This window comes from Bos indicus, chromosome 26 (assembly GCF_029378745.1).
Source record: "Bos indicus isolate NIAB-ARS_2022 breed Sahiwal x Tharparkar chromosome 26, NIAB-ARS_B.indTharparkar_mat_pri_1.0, whole genome shotgun sequence".
Taxonomy (NCBI): domain Eukaryota; kingdom Metazoa; phylum Chordata; class Mammalia; order Artiodactyla; family Bovidae; genus Bos; species Bos indicus.
The window spans coordinates 39888794-39914175 of record NC_091785.1 but is presented as its reverse complement, the minus strand read 5'-3'; positions in this window follow the sequence as shown (position 1 = coordinate 39914175).

Here is a 25382-nt window from a genome sequence, read left to right as displayed (position 1 = left end):
TATGCAAATGAAACCATGCAATGTTTGTCCTTTTGTGTTTGGCTTATTTCACTAAGCACAATGTTTCTGAGGTTCATCCATGTTATCATGTGTCAGGATTCCATTCATCTTAACGGCTGAGTAATATTCCATTGTATGGATAGACAATATTTTGTTTACCCATTCACTTGTGATCAACCCTTGGGTTGCTTCTACCTTTTGGCTATGTACAAGTATTGTTGCTTAAATTTCTTGGTGCATATAAGCTGAAGTGGAAGTGTTAGATCATATGGTAAGTCTGTGTATAACTTTTAAAATTTTTTATTTATTTTTTAATTGAAGGATAATTGCTTTACAGAATTTCATGGTTTTCTGTCAAACCTCAACATTGTGTATAACTTTTTGAGGAACTACCAAACCATTTTCTACAGTGGCTACGTAATTTTACATATCCGCCATAAATATATAAAGATTCCACCCTCCTACACTGTTGGTGGGAATGTAAACTGATGCAGCCACTACAGAAAACATTATGGCGTCTCCCCGCGTGCGTCTCCCTCTCTGCGTCTCCCTGCGTGCGTCCCCCTGTGCGCCTGCGTGCATCTCCCTCCATGCGTCTCCCTATACGTCTCCCTATGTGTGTCTCCCTGTATGTGCGTCTCCCTGTATGAGTCTCCCTGTGCGTCTCCCTGTGTGCGTCCCCCTGTGTGCGTCCCCCTGTGTGCGTCTCCCTGTGTGCGTCTCCCTGTATGTGTGTCTCCCTGTATGAGTCTCCCTGTGTGTCTCCCTGTGTGCATCTCCCTGTGTGTCTCCCTGTGTGCGTCTCCCTGTGTGCGTCTCCCTGTGTGCGTCTCCCTGTATGTGTGTCTCCGTGTATGAGTCTCCCTGTGTGTCTCCGTGTATGTGGCACCTTGTATGAGTCTCCTTGTGTGTATGTGTCTCTGTCCAAATCTCCATCTTCTTACAAGGACACCAGTCATAGTGGATTAGGATCCTCTCTAATGTCCTTACCTCAACTTGATTACATCTGCAGAGACCCTATTTCTAAATAAGAGCACATTCATAGGTACAGGAGGTTAGTCAACATATGTTTTAGGGGAGACATGATTCAACCCATAACAGATGTCTAAATCCAGAAACCACCTCCAAAATCTCACCTTTCCAATGCATTCTTCACTTTGTCACTTGAGCAATTTTTTCCCTAAATTATAAGACTGTTCCCATGCTCTCAGAAACCTGTTGCAGCTCCAGCCATCTGCAGGCTCAAACCTAAACCCCTTAGCACAGAATGGCCTCCATTACCCAGCCCTGTCTAATTTCTGCCTCTTCCCTCATTACTTCCTGTCCATGTGATCTGCATCCCAGGAGCTCCCAGTCATCTGCCCTTCCCCAAACATAGCCTGCACTTTGACTTCTTTCTATGCCCCAAATGTCCTTCAATCATCCCTTCTACCTCATGAACTGTTACTCATCCTTCAAGTCCCAGAGGTTAAACTGATTTCCCTGAGGAGTTTAAAAATACAGTAATTTGGGGCTTCCCTGGTGGTCCGGTGGTTAAGAATCAGCCTTGCAGGGCAGGGGACACTAGTTCTATCCCTGGTCAGGAAGAGCCCACATGCCACAGGGTACCTAGGCCTGTGCAATCGACTACTGAGCCCATGCTCTGGAGCCCACGAGCCACAACTGCTGAGCCCACGTGTAGCAACTGCTGAAGCCCGAATTCCCTAGAGCCTGCGCTCTGCAATGGGAGAGGCCACTGCAATGAGAGGCCCTCAATGAGATACCACAACCAGGGAGTGAGAGAGTAGCCCCTCACTTGCTGCAACTCAAGAAAGCCTGTGCTCAGTAACAAAGACCCAGTGCAGACAAAGATAAATGCATATATACTATATGTATGTCCATATAGCAATTTGGTGATGTTAATTGAGGAGAAATCTGAGAACTTGTTCCCAAAGGAACTAGTGGCACAAAATTCAGGAGTAGCTTCTTCCTTGTGTGGAGGGGAGCTGCAGGGTACATACAAGCCAGACCCAAACAGCACTGTAAGGAAGAATTCACAGTTTTGCACACCCTATCTCCACCCCATGCCCCTTGTCTACCTGGTTCTATTCCTGTGCTTTCCATCTCAGTGAATGGCTCCACTGTCCATCCTGTAGACAAGTAAGGAACTTCAGTGTCACCCTTCACCCTTAAGCTCTCCATCACCTCCCAGGTGGCACTAGTGGTATAAAGAATCTGCCTGCAATGCAGGAGACACAGGAGATGTGGGTTCAATCCCTAGGTTGGGAAGATCCCCTGGAGAAGGAAATGGCAACCCACTCCAGTATTCTTGCCTGGAGAATTCCACAAACAGAAGAGCCTGGCGGGCTACAGTCTATGGGGTTGCAAAGCATCAGATATGACTAAGCACATACGCACCTCTATTTCTAAATTCAAAATTATATCCTGTGGTTTTTATCTTCTGAACTGCACTCAAAGGTCCAGGTGTTTCTACCACCATCTCAGTCTTATTTTCCAACATCTATCACTGATTACTTAACTGCTCTGCCATTTCCACTCCTGCCCTCCCACACTGCGGCTGAGAGAGCCTTCGAAACAGAAAGCAAATCATGTATATTACACACATACACACACACACAGACACTTGTTCTTAAAACCTTTAAACACATTCCCACTGTACTAAGATCAAAAAATAAAAACAAAGCAGGAATTCCCAGCAATGCCTACCAGGCTCTACATAGCTCACATAAATGCCTCCTCTTCAGACCCATACTGACTTGTTCAGCCCACCCTCATTCAATGCCACACTGGCCTTTTCTCGCTTCCTGGAACATGCTCCCTCATACCTCAGACTCTTTGTTCTTGGTGTGTCATCTCTCTGGAATGCCCTCCTCGTACCTTGAACCAGGTTCAAATCAGATCTCCAGTTTATCAGATCTCCATTCAAGCATCACTTTCTTAGTACATCCCTATCCTTTCTGAATATGTTGTATTTCCCTTTATAGCCTCTCCATTACTGTGATGCTCTTTTTTTTTTTTTTTTTGCACAAACTATAAATAGTTTCTGTGTTAGTGTTTCAGTGTTTATCTGATGCATGGTTCTCACTATACTATACTACATATACTCTACTCTATATTGTAATATACTATACCACATACTGACAGAATGTGGTCCACTGGAGAAGGGAATGGCAAACCACTTCAGTATTCTTGCCTTGAGAACCCCATGAACAGTATGAAAAGACAAAATGATAGGATACTGAAAGAGGAACTCCCCAGGTCAGTAGGGGCCCAATATGCTACTGGAGATCAGTGGAGAAACAACTCCAGAGAGAATGAAGGGTTGGAGCCAAAGCAAAAAGAATACACAGCTGTGGATGTGACTGGTGATAGAAGCAAGGTCCAATGCTGTAAAGAGCAATATTGCATAGGAACCTGGAATGTCAGGTCCATGAATCAAGGCAAATTGGAAGTGGTCAAACAAGAGATGGCAAGAGTGAATGTCAACATTCTAGTAATCAGCGAACTGAAATGGACTGGAATGGGAGAATTTAACTCAAACGACCATTATATCTACTACTGCGGGCAGGAATCCCTCAGAAGAAATGGAGTAGCCATCATGGTCAACAAAAGAGTCCGAAATGCAGTACTTGGATGCAATCTCAAAAACGACAGAATAATCTCTGTTCGTTTCCAAGGCAAACCATTCAATATCACAGTAATCCAAGTCTATGCCCCAACCAGTAATGCTGAAGAAGCTGAAGTTGAATGGTTCTATGAAGACCTACAAGACCTTTTAGAACTAAAACCCCCAAAAGATGCCCTTTTCATTATAGGGGACTGGAATGCAAAAATAGGAAGTCAAGAAACACCTGGAGTAACAGGCACATTTGGCCTTGGAATACAGAATGAAGCAGGGCAAAGACTAATAGAGTTTTGCCAAGAAAATGCACTGGTCATAACAAACACCCTCTTCCGACAACACAAGAGAAGACTCTACACATGGACATCACCAGATGGTCAACACCGAAATCAGATTGATTATATTCTTTGCAGCCAAAGATGGAGAAGCTCTATACAGTCAACAAAATCAAGACAGGAGCTGACTGTGGCTCAGACCATGAACTCCTTATTGCCAAATTCAGACTTAAATTGAAGAAAGTAGGGAAAACCACTAGACCATTCAGGTATGACCTAAATCAAATCCCTTATGATTATACAGTGGAAGTGAGAAATAGATTTAAGGGCCTAGATCTGATAGATAGAGTGCCTGATGAACTATGGAATGAGGTTCATGACATTGTACAGGAGACAGGGATCAAGACCATCCCCATGGAAAAGAAATGCAAAAAAGCAAAATGGCTGTCTGGGGAGGCTTTACAAATAGCTGTGAAAAGAAGAGAAGCGAAAAGCAAAGGAGAAAAGGAAAGATATAAGCATCTGAATGCAAAGTCAAAGAATAGCAAGAAGAGATAAGAAAGCCTTCTTCAGCGATCAATGCAAAGAAATAGAGGAAAACAACAGAATGGGAAAAACTAGAGATTTCTTCAAGAAAATTAGAGATACCAAGGGAACATTTCATGCAAAGATGGGCTCGATAAAGGACAGAAATGGTATGGACCTAACAGAAGCAGAAGATATTAAGAAGAGATGGCAAGAATACACAGAAGAACTGTACAAAAAAGATCTTCACAATCCAGATAATCATGATGGTGTGATCACTGACCCAGAGCCAAACATCCTGGAATGTGAAGTCACGTGGGCCTTAGAAAGCATCACTACGAACAAAGCTAGTGGAGGGGATGGAATTCCAGTTGAGCTATTCCAAATCCTGAAAGATGATGCTGTGAAAGTGCTGTACTCAATATGCCAGCAAATTTGGAAAACTCAGCAGTGGCCACAGGACTGGAAAAGGTTAGTTTTCATTCCAATCCCAAAGAAAGGCAATGCCAAAGAATGCTCAAAGTACCGCACAATTGCACTCATCTCACGCATTAGTAAAGTCATGCTCAAAATTCTCCAAGCCAGGCTTCAGCAATATGTGAACCATGAACTTCCTGATGTTCAAGCTGGTTTTAGAAAAGGCAGAGGAACCAGAGATCAAATTGCCAACATCCGCTGGATCATGGAAAAAGCAAGAGAATTCCAGAAAAACATCTATTTCTGCTTTATTGACTATGCCAAAGCCTTTGACTGTGTGCTACTGCTGCTAAGTCACTTCAGTCGTGTCCGACTCTATGCGACCCCATAGATGGCAGCCCACCAGGCTCCCCTGTCCCTGGGATTCTCCAGGCAAGAACACTGGAGTGGGTTGCCATTTCCTTCTCCAATGCATGAAAGTGAAAAGTGAAAGGGAAGTCACTCAGTCATGCCTGACTCTTAGCGACCCCATGGACTGGAGCCTACCAGGCTCCTCCATCCATGGGATTTTCACTGGAGTGGGGTGCCATCACCTTCTCCCTTTGACTGTGTGGATCACAATAAACTGTGGAAAATTCTGAAAGAGATGGGAATACCAGACCGCCTGATCTGCCTCGTGAGAAATTTGTATGCAGGTCAGGAAGCAACAGTTAGAACTGGACATGGAACAACAGACTGGTTCCAAATAGGAAAAGGAGTACGTCAAGGCTGTATATTGTCACCCTGCTTATTTAACTTATATGAAGAGTACATCAAGAGAAATGCTGGACTGGAAGAAACACAAGCTGGAATCAAGATTGCCGGGAGAAATATCAATAACCTCAGATATGCAGATGACACCACCCTTATCGCAGAAAGTGAAGAGGAACTAAAAAGCCTCTTGATGAAAGTGAAAGTGGAGAGTGAAAAAGTTGGCTTGAAGCTCAACATTCAGAAAATTAAGATCATGGCATCCGGTCCCATCACTTCATGGGAAATAGATGGGGAAACAGTGGAAACAGTGTCAGACTTTATTTTTCTGGGCTCCAAAATTAATGCAGATGGTGACTGCAGCCATGAAATTAAAAGACGCTTACTCCTTGGAAGGAAAGTTATGACCAACCTAGATAGCACATTCAAGAGCAGAGACATTACTTTGCCAACAAAGGTTCATCTAGTCAAGACTATGGTTTTTCCTGTGGTCACGTATGGATGTGAGAGTTGGACTGTGAAGAAGGCTGAGCGCCGAAGAATTGATGCTTTTGAACTGTGATGTTGAAGAAGACTCTTGAGAGTCCCTTGGACTGCAAGGAGATCCAACCAGTCCGTTCTGAAGGAGATCAGCCCTGGGATTTCTTTGGAAGGAATGATGCTAAAGCTGAAACTCCAGTACTTTGGCCACCTCCTGCGAAGAGTTGACTCATTGGAAAAGACTCTGATGCTGGGAGGCATTAGTGGCAGGAGGAGAAGGGGATGACAGAGGATGAGATGGCTGGATGGCATCTCTGACTCGATGGACGTGAGTCTGGGTGAACTCCGGGAGTTGGTGATGGACAGGGAGGCCTGGCATGCTGCGATTCATGGGGTCGCAAAGAGTCGGACACGACTGAGTGACTGAACTGATACTATATACTATACTACACTATACTATACTATAAGCTCCATAGGGCAGGCACTGAGCATCTGTCTTATCACTTAGATCCTAGGTAACAGGGGTACAGGAAATATTTGCTGAACGGATGAATGACTATTTGTAAATGTAGAACTGAATTCCTCGAGCCACTGTTCTTGCCCCAGTGTTCACGTGATTGAAATTCCTGCTCCGAAGAACAGGGTAAACCATTTTTCCTGGGAAATGTATAAAGGAAAATGTTATGGATCACTCAGGTTGTCCTAAAATCATCTCAGTAGGCAACCATGCCCCTGCAAGGACAGTGAGTGAACACACCGCATGGGCCTGGCCCCGAGCAGGCACGAGTGGGAAATGCTTCCCAAACAAGTTAGATGAAACTGTTCAGTGAGGTTATTTGCACTGATTCGTTCATTGGAACACTTCGGGGATGTCTTCCAAGAATCATGACTTCCATTCCAGTACAGGTAGTGTTTCTTCTAAAGAAAATGCCAAACAGGCTTGGCTGCCTCTCCAGGTACCTGGTTGAAGACAGACAGAGAAGTGATGCCCACAAAATAGAAAAGGACCTCCTTTTCCCTCATTCACTCTGCCAAATGAGCATACAGCCTTTTCACTAAAACTCAAGTAATTTGGGCAGAAGTAAAAAGAAGAAGGGGTGGTAGCAATGATAATGAGAATAATGCTGATGCATGAGGCTACCATTTACTGAGCTCTCTTAATGGGTCAGGCTCAGTGCAAAACACCCTCCAGGTATAATCTCATTTAATTCTTAGAGATACTATCTTCTTCTGATTGCCTGAGGAATGAGTGGTTCAAAGAGTTTAAATGACTTGGCTAAAATCCACAACAAGGAAATCATAGCCCAGCATGGAGCCCAGAGCCTCAGACTAGTGTTCTATGACTTTAGTAGCATATGGATTATAAACTGAGCAAATCACCTACCTACTGCCCCAGCTTTCCCACCATCTAGCTCAGTTAGTCCTCCTACAGTGAAATTAGTGAATAGAACCCATATCTGAATGATAATTGTGTGCCTAGAAACATGGTTAATCCTCGCAACAGCCCTCCAGAATATTGCTATTTTCCAATTTTACAAATAAAGAAATGGAGACCTGGGGGAAGGTAATAATATGCCTACAGACACATAGTTAGTAAGTCCCCATCCTGGTAGTTGAACCCAAGACTCTGACTCCGAGGCTTCTGTTCATTTTATCCCCTCTCTTATATAACACACCCCACTTCTGCTTGTAGCCAGTATCTCTCTCAGTCCCAAGAAGAGGTTCCCAGGAACACCTCCAAAAAAGAGGTTAGTGAACTGAGACCCAAATTAATGGAGAAACTGATGCCTAGTTTTCTTAGAGCCAGTCTGTTTTCTTTGCATTCATGGCAGGTGCTGACTGTAACAATTACTCCGCTCTGTTTCCAGGGACTCAGAACTACGTTCAAATATCCAGTCAGAGATCACTTAGCAAAACAAAGACTTTGTATTAAAATCACAGGTCTGATTTAAATTAATTCTCTGTGATCTATCTGTCTATTTGGGGAGATCAGAAACCGTAACAGGATCTTCCCCATAAAGCTGCTTTTTCTGCTCCCAGTGCAAGCTTATCTCATGACACAACCTGGAAAAATGAGCTGAAATTACTACTGCTGGGAGGCTGAAACTGCCCTCCAGATTTCTAAAATACCTTCCCTCTGAAGTTCGAGAAAGATATCAGGTTTGCAGATCTTTGTCCCCAGACACCTCAGAGCTGGAGGAAGCCTCAGAATGATGGCTCTTTGAGCAGGTTGAATTACATCTGCTGAGAAAGGAAAGTTGCCAAAATACAATCGAGAAATTCCATCAGTGTTTTGCTGACAAAAGATCTCTTCCATTATGACTTCAATTATTCTTTCAGAATTTCTGATTAAAATATAATCACTTTCGCATGGGTCCATAGGAGATAGGATTCTGGAAAAGAAATGACTCGTTCTGCATAGAAATAAAAGTTACAGAGTTTTAAAAGATACAAGAGAGAGTTAGTGATATGGTATTTGGGCAGGACCTCAGTGTGTAAAATCCTCATACTGTCTGACACACCACACCCCAAAACACAGCCCGTGATCAAGAAGAGGTCCATGTGTCCACTGCAGGAAACTCCACGAGGGCAGGAATCTCCACGAGGGCAGGAATCTCCACGAGGGCAGGAATCATGGCCTCAAGTGGAGGCTGGCATTTAATAAATGTCGGTAAGTATAGAATGACCAACTAAGTGGCAACAACCCAAATATCCATCAATAGGGAATGCTGGAATACATTAAGGCAGAGCAAGACCTTGGAACAAAGGCCAACTATAAAATACACGCCACAGTGAAAAGAATAAAAGCCCTGGAAGAGTGAGTGTGTGTGTGTGTGTGTGTGTGTGTGTGTGTGTGTGTGTGTGTGTCGTGGGCATAGCTAAGGGTCTGGAAAAATACACATCAAGCTGTTACCAATATTATATTCAGGGACTGGAAAGAAAAGAGGGTTGAGGGACTGAAAGCTTTTCACTGTTTATACTGGTCTGTTGGGTGTCAGTTTTTAGCCATCACTCTGTATTACGTTTGTGATTAAAAAGCATATCAAGAATACAAAAACTGAAATCTGTTGCCTGTTGACTTATCGACTGAGATCTCAGCTGCACGAGCTTCCAAGTTCCCAGCTCCCTGAAATTGCAGCATCCCTTGGCATTGATCGTTCTCTCTGGTGCCCCGGGAGTTCCAGGTTTGAACATCAGCGGGGCTTGGCTGCCAGCCCGGGACAAGGGTGATTCGTGGGCGAGGATGGAGGCTTACGAAACATAAGGCTGAGGCCTGGTCACTTTGCATGAAACATCAGAAATCAATTTATCCACCTGATGTACCTGTAAAAACTCGTGTAGGTGACCTGTCACTGGGATTTTGAGATGAAGCTCTGGGGTGAGTGACCCTAACCAAAAATTCAAGAGTGAACATATTCGATCCACTGGGGAGGGGCTTTCTGTAAGAAATGCTTATTCATGTGGGAGGCCCTGGCAGCAAAGTGTAGCCAGGGCTGTGATGGGTGACAGGGCAATAGCAGATAGGGTAGCTTCCACCTCCTTTCCCTTCTTTCCTCTGTTCCCTGCCCTCCAAACCCTTCAAAGGACTTCACTGCCCCCTGTTCCCAGGGTTCACACCACTCTGCTCCTTGCTCTTCAGTGACCTCCAAATCACCTCGAGTTCTTCTCCTCACTCCACAGTAGGCTCTGGTATAAAATACTAGTTGGTTACCTCCTGACTATTTAAAATAAGCACTACAGCCCTCTTTTTGTCTATTTGAGGAAGTCTACTGCCAGTTATGAGGGACAAATAGGGCATTATAAAACTATGTGCTTAGAGGAATTACAAAACCATTAAGCAGTGGTTCCAACTTTCGTACTGATGCTCTAGATGCTTGCAAAAGCCCCTGTCCCTAAAGACTCCTAACACTGATATGTGTTCACATAAAATGCTTCATGTACATTTAAATTTTTTCACATATAATATAGATTAGTCAAATCAATGGAAGATTTTTAAAAATCTACCAATGTAGAAAGCTAAAATAGTACTGACAGTCCAATTAACTTCATTCCAGTAATAACATAAGGAATCTGAAAAGAGCAGAAAATAAGTGGAGAGACCAAGAAGGGGGAAAAAAGTATGTAGCTTTTTATGCCTAAAATTAAGTTCAAATGTTTTAGAAAATATTCTAATTAAATATTAATTTTATCATCCATGAGTGCATATTGGAAATATAGCTCATTGGCTTTCCCTTAGAAGCCCCCAAATCAGCATTTAATATTTAGAAATTGTAGAAAAAAGAGACAATAAAATTCTTCTGTCATTAGAGGCTTCTCAGGAGGTGCCGTTGGTAAAGAATCCACCTGCCAATGCAGAAGATGCGAGACGCAGGTTCGATCCCTGGGTCACGAAGATCCCCTGGAGGAGGAAATGGCAATCCACTCCATGGCCTGAAAAATTCCATGGACAGAGGAGCCTGGTGGGTTACAGTCCATGGATCTCAAAGAGTTACACAGGACCGAGCAACTGGGCACACATTCTGTCATTACATAAAACACAAAACATGAACAGATAGGCAAATGAGTAACCAAATGGAAAAAGCTATCAATGTCAGATGGAAGAACTTAACATAAAAGTAGTCCAGGGCAACCTCTGGACATCAGAGACAGAGGAAGGATCCCAAGGTTCTTCCTGTCCGTATTCCCTAAGGCATCTCCTGCAGCACAGGCTAACAGCAAAGCTGTCCAGGGAGGAGAAACAGAGTCAGGATGCAGCCCTAAATCAGATTTGGGGTAGAGGATGCAAGAAGGGATGAGGTCATGCAGGGACCATGGTCTTAAACCTGGCCAGATTTGGGGACAGGCAGGACTTAACAAGAACCCAGAAGGGATAGGACACCACGGGTATCTGATGGCCTCCTTTCCTCCCTGCAAAGTTTCTTTGCTTTGCAAATGGCAGGCCCACTCTAGCTAGATAGGAGCATACCTGCTGCTCCACGTGCTCAGTCGAGTCTTACTTTTTGCAACCCCGTGGGCTGTAGCCCACCAGGTTTCTCTGTCCATAAGGTTTCCCAGACAAGGATGCTGGAGAGGGTAGCCGTTTCGTACTACAGAGGATCTTCCCGATCCAGGGATTGAACCTGAGTCTCTCATGCCTCCTGCATTGGCAGGTGACTTCTTTACCACTAGCGCCAGCTGGGAATCCCTAGGAGGAGGATGAAAGGGAATTCTTGGAAGGATTCTGGAGCATCTCATGGGCTGTGGTATAGCGGAGGAGCCTGGGGTCTTCTTTATAAATTTCTAATTCATACAACATGGTTTCTGCTGAACTGCAATGCGACTCTGATGTTTACCATCTGAAGTTGGTACAGCCTCCACGGGTCAAGGGCTCAGTCCCCAACAAGACCGCCCTCAGACACCAGCCACAAGCTCTGAGGTCCCAGGCTACCTGCATTCCTGAACAACTGGCTACAAATTCAGAAGTTTCTTATGAAATATTAAGGTTGAATACTTCACTAGAATAATCCATAGAACTTGGGGAAAAAACTATGCTCACAACTGCAGTTTTATTTTAAAGGACTAACCAAGTGAACAGACATACAGGGCAAGGTCAGAAAGGGACTCCAATGCAGAGCTTTTGTGTCCAACTTTTTGTGGTACTAGTGGTAAGGAACCGCCTGTCAGTGCAGGAGACCTAAGAGATGTGGGTTCGATCCCTGGGGTTGGGAAGATCCCCTGGAGAAGGGAATGGCAACCCACTCCAGTATTCTTGCCTGGAGAATCCCAAGGACCGAGGAGCCTGGTGGGCTACAGTCCATGGGGTTGCAAAGAGTTGAACATGACTGTAGTGACTTAGCACACACACCCTCTGAGGACAGGGCACACCATCCTCCCCAAACATCTGTGTTCACCAACCAGAAAACTCATCCAGTCTGGGAGTCCAGAGTTTTTGTTGAGGTTACATTTGACAGAAGTGATTGGCTGAATTATCAGCCATATGATTGAACTTGATCTCCAGCCCACCTGCCCAGAGTCACCCGGCCCAATGCCCAACCTTCTAATTACATGGTTGAGCTTTCAGGTGTGACCAATCCCATCTGCAGTCATTTTAGTATAAACTCAGGTGTGGTCCAGTTGGCCACCATGAATAATGAAGATATTCTTGCCACTTGAGATCTCCTAGGAGGGTAGAAGCTCCCTCCCAGGAACTGGGCATGCATGCTAAGTCCTTTCAGTCATGTCCAACTCTGTGCGACCCCATGGACTGTCCAGGCTGCCAGGCTCCTCTGTCCATGAGATTCTCCAGGCAAGAATACTGGAATGGGTTGCCATGCCCTCCTCTAGCAGATCTTCCCAACTCAGGGATTGATCCTGCATCTCTTGCAGGTCCTGCATTGGCAGGCAGATTCTGTCATCTGGGGATAGAGGCCAAATTCTCTATTACATAACATCTCTCCATGCTCTGCCTCTGGTTCTGCATTTGTTTTCTCAAGAGAACAAATCTTATTGGGCCAGCATGGGCCTAGAATTCACTGTTAGTTTAATAAACCAGAGACCTAAGAGGAAGGGGCAAAACTGCTGGGGTAAAATGCTGCAAGGGAAGTTTGGGAGAGAAAGGGACAGGCAACCCCCCTCTCTCTATGAGTGTCTACAAACTCTGAGTAATAGCACCAAAGCAAGCATCCAGCAGTCTGAAATCAAGATTCTAGCCTTAGCATTCCCTAGAAAAAAGGGTAGTTTTTATATTATTAATGGAAGAATTAAATATATCCTTAGAACCCTGTCAGAGTTGAAATAAGCATTATAAAACCTGTCAGAAGCGTGATAGAGAAGGCTAGAACTTTGTATGAGACAATGTATTTCATTAAAATGAAGGCATTTTCTTGAAATAATTGAAACCTTCTTTGATATTGCTACAGCAGTAGCAAGAATGTATTGATTGTGTGAAGTTCCAAAATTATATTTGATCCTCAACTTTATAAAATAACTTCAGAAATTTTATATTAAGGAAACACCCATTACTCTGAAGAATCTAAATTCAAAAACAGCTAAGGATGAAGGGAAAAGATTGCATGTTTGATCCCTTGAAACAAATTTGGGGTGAATTTATAACAAAGAAAGCTGAAATGGTGGAATGGCATTGTCCTGCCTGAATGCACAGAGACAAATTAATAGCATACAAGGATGGAGAAATCTCATGAAAGTGCTAGTATCTGAAGACAGAAGGTTCTTTTTGCCCCAACTCTTGTCAATTATTTGTCCCACAGAAACATATGCGTGGTCAGCCCATAAAGTGAGTAGATAAGGAAGCAGTATTTCCCTTTCAGAGACAGCTGGACACAGCACACTTGGAAGCTCAGAATCTCATTATGTTTGACACGCTTTCCTTTTCTAACTTGTCAAGTCCACTTGGAAATAAAGATTGATGATGTCCATGTGGGATCGCCTGAGCTCCTCGACTTTTGCACTGGTTTATCTAACCTTGACCTGGGCAGCCACTATCAGCCTTAGCACACAAATGGGATTTGGGCAGCTTCCTTCTCAATACTGTAGTTACAGAGGGCCATCTGTGTTTTCCCCGTCATTCTAATTTTGAGGAATAAGTACCAGGTTTCTCTTCTTACAAGTCCAGAGGCTTGTCCGCTGGTCAAGAGGTTGGCCAGGTGGGAAAGCTAAGGAGTGAGGACCAGGAAAGATAAGAAGTAGGGGTGGCAGGAAGGCAGTTTCTTGTTTGGCTTCAGGCAGCATTGCACAGTGGGTGGGATTTACCTTCAAACAGATACAGTCACATCACCTTTTCCTTTCTGCAAGCAGGCTGGTTCTAACCTGTGCATGCACATAGAAAGTAAAATACACGTTGGGGAAAAGCAAAGCAATTGCAGAAAGCCAGGAGGTTGGTGGGTTCTGCCATTGGTCAGATCCTCAACAGTGTTGTATCTCCCCCTCCCTCCCTTTTTTTTTTTTTTTTTTTGGTTGTTTTTTGCCACACCATGCAGTCTGCAGGATCTCAGTGCCTCAACCACGGACTGAACCCAGGTCACAGCAGTGAAAGCTCCAAGTTCTAACCACCAGACCACCGGGGAGCTCCCAACAGTGCTCTGTCTTGACCCCACACCGCTGATCCCACAGCTTCTGTGGACACAGTTGCCAGTTTCCTCACAGTATCCATCCATCCCAGAAGGGCAGGCAAGAGCTTCCTTGGCATGCTCTATTAGGGATTCCCTTCACATACATATTTCACAGGCTCCTGGTCATCTTCACAATGGAAAAGTTAAAAAAACTAGCCCCATCTGGCTATTTTGAACGCTTACCTTTTAATATATTTTACAAGAAATGGTATTTTAAAATAGCATTCAGCAAGATTAAAACCTCACAGTCTCATTATTCAAGTTTTTACAAATATGCCAACAAAGCATTACCTTGCTCCAAGTGGCTCAAAGAGCCATTACAAGTGGATCTTGTTCTTTTAACCTTCCTGTAAGTATATTTCTATTACTGCTCAAAACTATGTTAATGTTTTAATAGTTCTATACTGCCAGCTAATGTGATGCATTGTGAAGTATGAAGGACTGAGTAATTTCCAGACTATGGGACACAAATCTATTCTTAATGGGCACCTGAGTGTGTATTTATGTATTACCTCACAATAAATCACAGGAATGACCCAGAAGTCTTTAAGCACATATTTGAAAACTCCTAACAGCTCCAGAAGCCGCAATAAATCTCACTATACAAATTAATATGAATGTTTCATTTGACTTACACAAGACAAATGTGTTTTAAATGCCTACAGGGGGAGGGGAAATCTAAGTATGTCACCTTTGAGTTCGTTTGTCAAAAGGAGGAAGGGAAAAAAGAAAGATGTGCCAAATTACTGAAAAATCTATTGACTTAATTTTACTTCTCATAAATTAGATATTTTATACAAAAAAAGAAAAAAGAAAAGGAGACCATACTTTGAGGAGAAAATGTGAGTTAAGTATCGAGATAATTTAATTAATATCCATTTGAAATATTTAGATTATTAGACTCAATCTGATGTGAAATGGCTTGACTCACTTGTATAAAGTCCCATCAACTGTCCTTTGAGTGTCTTTATCATTCTCTGTTCTAGGACTGCTCCACTCTTGGCAAAACCAGTGGCAGCCGTAAAATTTTGGTGCTTTCTTAACTCTCTATCCAGAAAGGTCTAGATTGTTTTTTTTCTTTCTTGGAAAGAACTAAACTGATCCTGCTGACTGAAAACTAGCAATTGTCCTGCAGAAATTGCCTGTAATGAACTGCAGCTCATTAGTTGTAAATAGTCTTTTTCAGTGCTGTGGATTCCTGCCCACTCTCTGGGTTTCTTCCTCCGTAGGCCAGGGATGTTAGAGAGGCAAGTCTCCTCCACTCCTTGTTCATAACCGCAGAAGAACCTCAGCTTAGTTTTTGGATGGTTTCCACTGACTCCTCTTCTTTGACCCTCCACCCTCCTCCACCCTGCACTGTGTCCTGAAGCTCCCCAGGGACAGTGCCCCCTAGACTTGATTAGTTCCACCATGAGAGGCACTGCCAGGAAATAGAGGGAGGAAGGAAAATGAGGCTGGTGTATCCATGCCCCTTGACATATTCTTGGTCTCTGTAGTTTGGCCAGGTCCCTGTACCAAAGGCCATGGCTCCCATTGGGAGGCCTTCTCCTCCAGCTTCAGTTCCTCCTTCTGGGTTCAAGCAATTTTCCCCCTCAAGCCAAGGGGTGACAGAAACATCCCAGGGTACTACATTATCCTGTGGGGTTTTCTCTTAGCCCTGCTCACACCTTTGTAAACAGCCTCCATGATAGTTAACTTTGTGTCAACTTGACTGGGTCATGAGATGCCCAAATACCTGATTATCTAATAATAACATTATTTCTGTGTGTCTGCTGCAGTTCCAGAAGAGATTAGCATTTGAATTGGTGGGCTGAGTAAAGCAAATTGACCACCCAATGTAGATGGGCATCACCCATTGAGTAATTGAATAAAACAAGAAGACAGAGGAAGGCTGGCTTTGCCCTCCCTCTGCCTGACGACACAGCTGAGACATCAGGCTTCTCCTGTTCTCACTGCTCCTGGCTCTCAGGAGATCTGGATCAGAAGCTACACCATCAGCCTCCTAGCTCTCAGGCCTTCAACCTATACCACTAGCCTTCCTGAGCCTCCAGTTTGCAGGTGGCAGATTGTGGACCTTCTCAGCCTCCATAATCACATGAGTCAATACCTTAGAATGTATATGTGTGTATGTGTGTGTGTGTGCATGCACTCACTAAGTTGCTTCAGTCATGTCTGACTCTGCAACACCATGGACTGTAGCCCGCCAGGCTCCTCTTGCCAAGGGATTTCCCAGGCAAGAATACTAGAGTGGGTGGCCATTTCCTACTCCAGGGGATCTTCCTGGCCCAGGGACTGAACCTGCATCTCTGGCGTCTCCTGCCTAGACAAGCAGATGCTTTTCCGCTACACCGCCTGGGAAGCCAATACCTTAGCATAATGGGACTTCATTTGGAAATAGGGTCTTTGCAGATATAATTAGTTAAGATGAGGCCACACTGGGTTAGGGTGGACCCTGATCTGATGACTGGCATTCTTAGAAGAAGAGGAAACACAGACACGCACACAGAGAAGATGGCCATGTGAAGGTGGAGGCAGAAACCGGAGGGTCACAGCTGTCAGCCAAGGGAGGCCAAGGACTGCTGGCACCCAGAAGCTAGGGTGAGACTAAAAAGGATCCTTCCCCAGAGCCTGCAGAGGAATCATGGCCTTGTTGACAGCTTGAACTTGAAATTCTAGACATCAGAACTTGAGAGAATAAATGTCTGTTGTTTTGAGCCACCTGGCTTGTGGCACTTTGTTCTGAAAATCCTTGAAAATGAAAATGGAGGTGAGCGTTCTCCCACCACAGGCGCTCATGGGCATCTCTCAGGACTTGATTGTCTCTTTCTGGGAGACTGTCCACACGTCAGCCATTTTAGCACGTGTCCCAGATCGGTAACTGTTGTGTCTTCTTGTTGGCTATTTCTCTGCGCCTGTGTCCCCCCGAGAGTTTCCATCTTTCTCTTTCTTCACCCCCAGTCTCTCATGCCTCCCTTTTCTCCACCCATGACCCTTTCCCCACTTCCTAGGAGACGACAAATATGCGTCACAAGAGTCCCATTGAAGAGAAGCCACCATGCCCAGGCATGCCCTGTTCCCTGAGGCCACAGACAGCAGCTCTGGTCGAGAGTTACCACCCACGTCACATTGTGGCTGCAGCCACGACCCTCCCAACATGTTAACCAAGCAAAGACTGTGACACCTTGAGTTGACGTCTATTTTCTCCAAGTTGTCTTCTTCCCCTGTTGAAGCAGGTGATAGGAATGTGCCCAAGTGGAACGCAACCAGCCTGAACCTTCTTGGATTTTGTGTTCCCAAATCCTGAGCCTGCCAAGCTGGGCAGAGCTTGAGGAAGTGGCAGAGGGCTCCAGAGAAGCAGGGTGATGCAGTGAGGGTCCTCCCGCTGAAGAAGAGGTTTCCTGAGATGAAGAAGAGAGTGGCAGGGATCTGGCACCCGCCCCTAGAGAGATAGTCAGACTGGTGGGGGAAAAGGGGCCCTGAGGGAGATCGTCAGTGGCAGCGAGCGCCCCAGCCTCCCCCCAACTCCACGCCCCAAGCACAGAGCCGAACAAGCCTTTGATCTGAATGGTGACCTGGTCAACAGAGGAACTGGTGTGGCTGGAGACCCTCCCCTTCCTGGCTCTGGTCACAACCCTGGGAGTGGAAGAAGTCCCTAAATGACCGGATGGGATTTCCCCAGCCTGGTAGTGAGAGGACTTTGGGTTTAGATTTGAATAAAAAATTAAAGTGATATTTCTTATACACTTGACTTTATGGCCTAAGCAGCACTGTCTGCCTCTTCATTTCGATAAGGATTGAGATGGTTGAAGGATAGGTAAACCCTGCAGGTAAAGTAACAGGAAGCCAACATTTTTCCTTCTAAATATATGCATGGCAGGAATGTGGGCATACGCTGAACAGAGGACATGTTCTAGAATGTTCCTAGGGGCACTCTCCTTAACAGCCCCTAACTAGAAACTTCGCAAGGCCTACTGACAGCATCAATAAACTGATGTGTGCACTCCACGCCACAGTGTCCGCCATGAGGATGAGCAGTTTACAACTACACACAAAGTGGACAAGCCACAGGAGCAAAATGCAGACTTAAAAACAGCTATGTGATTCTAAACTGTAAAAACAAGCAAATGCATTTACGCTGTTGGAAGGCAGGGGCATGGCTGTCCTTGGACAGAGGAAGGGACTAGAAGCAGACTTCAAGGATGATTAGAGTTTACGAGAATGCCCTGAGCTGAACTCTCATGATCTGAGCATTTTCTGTATGTATATTACCCTTCAGCACACACAAAAAAAATCAAGGTAAGGAGAGGGTTTCTGATAACGTGAACAAAGATAAAGATGGAAACAGATACACTGGGACAGCGGGAAGCAGACAGGGATAGGAGGGGACCCGCACTGATGGACATCCCCCTTCCCCAAAAGCGTGTAGTGTGTGGCTATCGTACACGCATGCTTAGTTGCTTCAGTCGTGTCTGACTCTTTATAACTCCAAGGTCTGTGGCCCAACAGGCTCCTCTGTCCATGGGATTCTCCAGGCAAGAATACTGAAGTGGATTGTCATGCCCTCCTCCAGGGGATCTTCCTGACCCAGGGATCAAACCCATGTTTCTTATGTCACCTGTATTGGTGGGCAGGTTCTTTACCACTAGTGCCACCATCACTGGGATACTAAATATACTGGCTTGGGGTGGGAGGTTTGGGGGTGAAAGGTACGCCATCTGAAAACATGTTATCTGGATTGGCATTCTACTTACAAGGAAAGGTTGTCGCGAAACTGGCAAGCCACCAATGTAGCTCCCAGCCTTCCCTTTCCTCTGAACAATGGTGCTAAAAGTTCTGACTTTTATAATGAGCAGAGCTGTGCAAACTGTCATAAATACCCAGCACATGAGAGAAGGACTTCTATATCCAGAGACAAACATTTGCACTGGTTCATTCCTGAGTGCGATAAAATATAAAACTTGCAGTGTTTCTGGGAGGGGAAAATGATTCTCATTCATAAGTCATAGAAATTTAATGACTGTTATAAATTGCTAAATAATTTTTTTTCAAAAATCACAATATTGCTGGAATTGTGTAGAGGCACAGAAAATTGTGCTCAGGATAATTCCATTTTGGAAAGCTAGGTCATACCTCCCACTCCTGATGAACTAATTCAGCATCCCACCCAACCCCACGTGTGGCACAAACAATCTTCAGACTTCTTAACAAAGGCCCCCAACATGGGTTTTTCTGATAACCAGAGAAATGTTATTTTAGCTGGGCACCTACAAGCCTCTGGAGGATAGGGTCATGAATTATTCATTGCTGGTGTTAATGTACATCAGAAGAGTATATATTTGGACACAATCCTCATTACTTCTCAAGCATTTTTTCCACTTGATTTATTCTTCTCCCTTCTGCAAATGCATGTTCATAATCTATATTACCAGTCCTCTAATGATGCCATGTCAGATCCAAATGTCACCTCATTATTTCTGACATGCACAGAACCCACAACAGTAAAAGCCAATTATAGACTAGAAAAATCCCAGAAGACCTCGCTGCTACCACAGCTAATAAGCTCTGGCATCATGAAGCTTGGAGAGAGCCCCACATGGTGGGCATCTGTGCACACCCATCCTGGGCCCTTCCATTCACAGGAGCAGGGAGATCCAGTGTGATAGACCTGGCTACTGGGAAACCAATCTGCACACCCTGGCAAGAAGCTATGGAATTCAGCAGCAGCAGCTGGATGACTGAAGTGTTGTGTTTTACTCTGACACATGAGTCAGTTTCATTGACTCAACCTGGCTGAGCTGGGACCATGTTTATGGATTTGGTGGAGAGATGGCCAGAGGTGAGATTTGTCTATGACCTACATCGTAGAGGGGAGGCAGCACCATAACTTTTGGAAGGTTGTCATGGTTACACACACAGGGAAAAGAGATGTTGAGGAGCAGGTAGATGTCAGCTTGTCCTCGCTCTCCCCTCAAACTGCATCCAGCTCTTTTCAGATGCCACCTTGCTGGCCAGCAGTCCAGGCCCTCCCCAGGCAGACAACAGACTTCCACAGACTTCTCCCCCAGCCTGCAGGTGGTCCCTCTCCAGCACAGGAACCTAAGTGGCAGTTTCTCAGAGTTCCCCGCAAACTCTGACCTTTCCACTGAGGTTAGTAGTTCTGGAGGACCAGTTAATGACTCTTCTCTGACCTTCCAACTCTCCTTTATGGATTCTCCTTCCAGCTTGAAGGACTGGCCTGGCTTCAGGGGGTCTTAAAGGACCCCTGATCAATGCAGGCAACCAGTAGGACTTCATCCCTTCAGCAAACATTTATCTAAAATCTCCCATGAGCCAAGCATTGGGGATCCCACAGGAAAAAGCCAGCCACTCCCTGTCTTCCTGAGCCTGCACACCTAGGAAGAGGATGTAACCTGCTTACAAGGTCACAGGCTCTGGGCTAAGTGCTTTACATGAAGGATTTCATTTCATCTTTGTCAGGAAGCATTTAACAGGAGGCTTCCTGTGTGCTGTTTTGGATCTGTCAGGAATTCTCTGCTCCTTATTAATTCCTGAATATTCAGGAATTAAGAGAAGAGGCAAGCCTCTCCCAGGACTGAGGAATCCAGGCATTTCCTTCATTAGTTTTTCTATATGGTGATAAATACCCTCTTACTTGTGAACCATACGGTAAAAGTGATTGCTTACAAATCTCTCTCTTTAATATGGATTGCCTATGTTTTGTAAGTCTGGAATTTTAATCATTATCTTTGCTGAGAATAACTACTTTGTAAGACAATATATATGCACACACCATGTTGATTAAAACACCTTTGCTCCATCAGAGCTCTGGTCCCCGTGTCTTTCTTTCTTTCTTTCTTTCTCTCCGTCTCTCTTTTTTTCAGGCTGATCCCCTGGAGCGCAGAGGCTCTCTGAGTTCACTTTCCTGCCCGGGCTTCTAAGACCCTCTCGAGAAGGCACTCTGCGTCTTCACCCCATCGAGAGGGCGCCTGAGGCCTCCATGAACAGAGCAAGTCCCATGTCAGGGGGCTTTATTGGCTTTCTGTGTAAACCAAGGAATATCAGCCTCTTTCTCTCTCCTTTACTTTCTTATTGGTCGACTCTGGACCACCAGGTTCCAGTCCATTAAAGGACCTCAACAAGTGGCGCCCAGAACAGGAACTTGGTACACATAGGCAGATTCTCAGACGGAGTGACCCCAGGGCCTATTGAGGCCAGTAAGTACTAAGACATGGGTAATACGGCTGGAAAGAAAGCCTCATCAATTTTCTACTTTACTTCATCACTTATTTAAAGTTCAGGGATCTAATGAAACATATGCTGATTTTTTAGCTAGATTAGAAACTGCTATTTCCCGTACTGTAATTGGAGAAGAAGCCAAAAGGCAACTAGAGAAATTACTTGCCTATGAAAATGCAAATCAGGAATGTCAAAAAGCTATAGCTCCAATTCGTGAGATAGGGACGATTATTGATTATTTGAAGGCTTGTCGAAATCTAGGATTAGAAACTCAAAAGATGCAAATGGTAGCTGAAACAATAGCTGCTGCCTTAAGAAAGGGAAATAAAGGATGTTTTACATGTGGAAATAAGAACCATTCAAAAAAGGACGGCCCTAAGGAAAAAAAAAAAGAGAGAGAGAAAATATATAAAAATAAAAAACCTCCAAAAATCTGCCCTTGCAACCATAGAGGAATGCATTGGGCCAAAGATTATAAGTACATTGAAAGAAAATCTATTCCGGAAAACTCCAAGCAGGGACCCCTCAGGTCCCCTTCAACAAAAACCTGGGGCAAATTCCATCTTTTACCTGAAAGCCTCAACATCTGGCAGTGCTGCCATCTATATACCAGCTTTGTTTTTAGAATGAGCTCTATTTAAATTCAAATTCACGTGAACTGAAAAATATTAAATATATATAATATTTCTTTAAATATAAATATAATTTAAATATAATAGTTTGCTAATCTAATTAAGACATATCTTAAGTCATCAACATTATATAATACTTTTATTATGCCTAGGTTTAAGGTAAACTAAATTTGTCAACAAAAAGGTAACTCTTTTTATAAAGATATAAAAACTAAAGATATAAAAACTTCTAGATAAACTCTATTAAAAATAATTATATTTTTGATAGAATAATCTGTTATTATAATCTAAAATATATCTCTTAGGATTGGGATAACTTAAATTTCTAGAGTTATACTAAACTAAATAATAAAAGTTTATTAAATAGCTAGATCATTTCCAAATAAAATAAGATCTTAAAACATTAATTACTAAATATTAACTTCCTCTTACAAAAGGTTTTTCTTACAGAAAAACTAAAGAGATTTTAAACTATTAATAAATATATTATATAATGTATAATATATTGATATATATAAATATAAACATATATTTATATATAATAAATATATATTATATTATGATATAATAAATATATTCACCAATCTATAAAATGCTAATATACAAGACACCTCATAGTTGCTAAGGAAAAGTAAGATATATGCTTTTAATAGAAAGATATAAGATATGACAGACTCAGACATACATTCCACATTTTTCCTGGGGCCCACTGCTCATCTAACAAACAATACAATTATTAAAATAACCTGGAAATATGACAAGCCTATTTGGACAGAGCAGTGGCCCCTCATGAAAGAGAAATTTCAGGCGGCTAAAGAACTTATAGATACACAACTAGAATTAAAGCATATTGAGGAATCTTGTTCTCCTTGTAACTCTCCTATTTTTGTCATAAAAAAGAATTCTAACAAATGGCGTCTCGTAACAGACCTTAGAAAAGTTAATGCATCTATGAAATCTATGGGTGCATTACAACCAGGAATCCCATCACCTACCACTATTCCTCAAGACTGGCATATTATTATTATTGATTTACAAGATTGCTTTTTTAATATACCTTTACACCCTTTAGACTGAGAGAGATTCGCTTTCTCTCTCCCTTATCCTAATCATATTGGACCTCATAAACGGTACCAATGGAATGAATGTACAGCCACAAGGGATGATGAATTCTCCCACCATGTGTCAGTACTACGTAGCCAAAGCCCTTGAGCCTGTGAGAAAGCAGTTTCCTAATTTTCTTGTTATTCACTACATGGATGGTATGTTGTTTTCAGCTCCATCTAGCTTAAAAACTGAACTCATGTTTGATATAGCTCAACTATGCTTTAAAAACTAATCATTGCCCCTGAAAAAATTCAAACCTTACCATTACTTGGGGTTCGTTGTTAATAGGCAACGCATTCCTCCCCAACTAAGTCCGATCTGTACTGATAAATTATCAACCTTAAATGATTTTCAAAAGCTCTTAGGTGATATTAATTGGATTAGACCTTCTTTAGGCATTGCTAATTATCAACTGAATAACCTATTTAGTACTTTAAAAGGAGCTCCTGATTTAAATAGCCCTCTTTCACTTTCTCAAGAGGCATGAGAGGAACTCTGGTGCAAAATAAATTACAAAAACAATTTCTTACTCTCATTAAAATATACTTACCTCTAGAATTGTTTATACTCCCCTCTCCCCATTCTCCCACAGGACTTCTTGCCCAAAAAGAACACCCAATAGAATGGATCTATACCCATTTTAGGGGAATAAAGTCACTTACACCCTACCTTGATTTAATTGCTCTAATCATTATCAATGGAAGAAATAGGAGTAAAACTCTAATTGGCTCTGATCCTCATAAAATTGTAATACCTATCAATAAATCTCAATTTGAGAATGCTTTACAAACTTCTACCGATTTCCAAATAGCTTTTCTGGAATATTTTGGAGAAATTTCATTTCATTATCCTTCTGGTAAGCTGTAAAATTTCTTCAAAAATACTGAATTTATTATTTCTCACATTATCAGCTCACAGCCTATACCACAGGCCGAGGTTTTTTATACAGATGGGACTAAAAACGCCAAAGCTTCATTCTGGCCTCTTAAAGAATATGAAGCCTTTTATACTAAATTTCATGCTCAACAAAATAAATTATATGCTCTTATTTAGGTTATTTGCCTACATCTTTGACCCATCGCACAAGGTATCAATCCTCACAGTTTACAACCTAATGAATTAGGACAAATGGATGTAACTCATTGACCTGAACTTTCTCCATTTTCTTTCCTACATGTTTGTATAGATACAAATTCCTCTTTTATCTGGGCCACACCTCTTCATGGTGAAGCTACACAACACCATGTATATGCCTATATTTCTAGACACTTGAAACAATTTTTACAATTTTTTCCTATTATTCATATTACAGGTATTCTTTATAATCCACAGCACAAGACATAGTCAAACACACACATCACACACTAAAGTTACAAATAAAAAAATTAAAAAAGGGGGAATACACAGGTACACTACTGTCTTCCTTATCTAAAGCAGACTTTACTAGATTCCAACATATTTTCTAAACCTATAACTATTGTTAATACAGCTTTATTTTTTTTTTAATTTTAACCTCTTCTTAAGATTTGACTCAAGGGGGCCCCTGGCATTCAAAATGGAGATGAACAAGAACCCCAGGAAGAATAAATTCCAGTACAGGCTATGCCTGCTCTAAAGATCTCCAGAAAGCATCGCCCTTGGCAACATCACCCCGACGATCTCCCCACTTGAGGACAAATGAAAACCCTACTGATCAAGCTGAAAATTTGGTCTCTCAACAGGGATTGCCTCCAAGTCCTGAATACAGTGTCCTGGCAATGCTCAGTCTTTGGCCTGTACCTCCCCCCCCCCCACCCCCACTCAAGCTCAGACTAATACCCAACCCCCCTCTATTACAGGCAGTCGAATGGACAGAGAGAGGACCAATCGTTTCAACTAATGACTCTATACATATGCCTTCTCCCTAGTACAGGAAAGGGCCCTCACACCCTGGGCAGGAAAGAAAACTAATTAACATTTCTTTAGGCTATGAAGTCCTTCCCTTGTGCATGGGTGCAGCAGAATTGTGCATAAACGTCAGCCGACAAACTTGGGCTTTCATCCTGCCTCCAAAAGAAGACTTTCAGACATTGCTTGGATTGTTTACTGCCCTTTCTTTGTCTGTAAACCATGTTTATAGTACTGAGACTTTAGAGAAAGAGTTAGGGAAAGAGTTAGGGAAAGAACAAAGAACATTAAGCAAAGGGTTTACTTATAAAAACTTTACTTATATTCCCGTTCGTCGGGACAA